Raw genomic sequence first — 2,478 nt, 5'->3', positions numbered from 1 at the left:
AAAAATCCAATGAAAGGACTAATAGTGTAAGGTTCTGAAAGCATTTTAGAGGCAAAAATTCAACCAAACCTCAACTCTGAGGATACCAATCGGTTCTATAATAGAATCACACTTACTTATAAGGATCATTTTGATTCATTAAAGGATGTTTAAAGTGTGTTCCACAGCTCTGTTTAAGATAATAAGAAAGCCTATGAGACATTTTAGAAAGATTTCAATCCACAATGCTTGTGATTTTAAAGGTTCGGTCCTTTAAAGGTATCTGTTATTTGTCACTGCATACAACTGATGTTCTGTTCAGGTGCCGTTTCTTTTAGAAAGAACTTGATTGTCAATTTTTTTTCTACCGCATTTCAACATGTTATTAATCCTTTAGCTTGAAAGAGGATCAACATGGCAACAAAGTGTTTTGAAAATAGCCTCTTGTGATTTGAAGATTAAACAAATCATTAAATTAAATGACTCCACAATCAAATGTTTATGACTTAAAAGTTGGCCAGCCAGTGGCACTCTGTAAAGGAACACCGGCTCAATTATGTCATAAAATACAGCAGCTACACTCTATCTTATCAACTTAAAAGCCACTTGCGGTTCTTATATGAGGATGCTGGCTGTTCAGTTGGCGGGGGACAGGCCTGTGTGTAAAGAGCAGCTGTGGACGCTGCATCAGCTGCTCTCCAGGAAGCAGAGGCCGGTGGTGCAGTTATGGAAAGCCCTTATTTTCTCCTTCATATTTGATTTTGGATTGCTTTTGCCTATTTTAAAGACACTGGGCAATTTTTTACCTCATCAAAAAAGTAGGTAAGAGCAAAGAAAGGTGCCCTCAAAGTAAACAGGAGTAGAGTTTGTAAGTTCTGAAAAATTAACACTACTTACTAATACTCAGTTTGTCACTGTTGAAAATAATAAAACACAGTTTAGAACATATGGTCATCGTCCTTATTTCTTGGCAAACAATAGCATTTTCATTTCCCATTCCAAATTGAGCTAGACAGCTGAAGAGTGAATCATACTAGAAAAGTACATTTCCTCTCAGACAATTAGAAGATGCTAAGATTTATCAGTCCCTTGTCTCATCATTTAATGAGGTTTGCTTTTATTCAGTCTTCATCAGAAATATAGATGGGGTTCTAAAAAAAAGGCCAGTTTCTAATATATGAACAATGTCTGAGAATTAAAAAAATCCACAGGGTTATACAAAGGCTACATTAAAAGCATGTAAAACACTCTATTGACTCGAATAAGAAAAAGGAAGCAAACAAACAAGACTTGCATGGTTTAGGGGCATGATGGCTACAGCTCCGTGAAACAGGTTGTGATACAAAATTTGTCTAATTCAGAGAGTTTGAATTTTAAAAAGTAATAGAATTTTAGGGCTTGAAAAGAATCTCAGTGTATAATCCTGGACCAGAATCATTGGTATCACCTGGGAGCCTGACAGAATAAAAAATTCCTGAATCTTACCACCCCAGGACGTGTGAATCAGGATTTATGGGGGTGGAGCATGGGAATCTTGTTTTATATAGCTCTTCCGGATGATGCTCATGCATACTGAAGTCTGAGATCCCTCTGGCATCACTCTGAGTGTTACTGACCCTACGTTAAATGTATAGGACAGGAATGCCGCACCTGGAAGTGTAGGCCTACAGGACAAGATGGTCTTGAAGCGTGGCTGCAGCAGGTCGGTGGCCGCGGTGGCATCTGAGGCTATCTACGAATTCTCTTCAGGGCAAATGATGTCAGGGTTGGTGCATTAGTGGGGGAAGACAGTGTGGGAACAAACAGTATGAAGCAGTTTTTTGGCTGTCACTGATGGGTTATATATACCACTGAAGTGAATGGCAAAAACACATTCTCTGATGCAGAAGGAAGCATGGTGCCGCCTGAATGGCATGGTTGGCCTCACTGTGTGACTGATGATCCTCCAACAACAAAACCACCTACTGCTCATAAATTCATTTGGACAAGCCATAAATTCAAGGTGAGCTGCCCTCCAGAATCATATGTACCTTATATTTCACCACGAGAGAGAGGATTCAAGAGTGGGTCCCACCATCAACACCTTATAAGGAAAAACAATGAAAAACAATTTAAAAATGTAAAATATGGGGCTTCTCAATTGCACTTTTACTGCTTACTGTTAACTTGATTAAAATTATTTGATTAAACAAAAAAGAAATAAATGTGTAGAGGGACATTCATTATCTCCCATGGCAACCCATTCCCTAGCTGGACAGTTTTGATTTTTCTGAGATAAATCTAAGTACAGAGATATCTTCTGTGGTCCTAATTATATTCTTTAGGAGCCACACAAACAAGCCCAGTCCCTTTTCCTTTGTTGGGAGGTGAGATAGACAGATTCTGGTTTGAATGCTGGCTTTACCATTAATGCATGTATGACTTTGGGCAAGTTACCTGACCTTTCTGAGCTTCAGTTCCCTCATTTGTAAAGGAAGAATAATATTAGTATCTTCCTTA

General features: G+C 38.5%; 1 pseudogene; it reads left to right on the top strand.

Moving 5' to 3' along the window:
• Nucleotides 1–604: 604 nt before the first annotated feature.
• Nucleotides 605–2,082, top strand: LOC102253919 (annotated as a pseudogene).
• Nucleotides 2,083–2,478: the final 396 nt, after the last annotated feature.

The sequence above is a fragment of the Myotis brandtii genome, unplaced genomic scaffold (genome assembly GCF_000412655.1).
Source record: "Myotis brandtii unplaced genomic scaffold, ASM41265v1 scaffold48, whole genome shotgun sequence".
NCBI lineage: Eukaryota > Metazoa > Chordata > Mammalia > Chiroptera > Vespertilionidae > Myotis > Myotis brandtii.
Note: the sequence above shows the minus strand (reverse complement) of the source record. Positions and strands in the feature narration are given on the sequence as shown.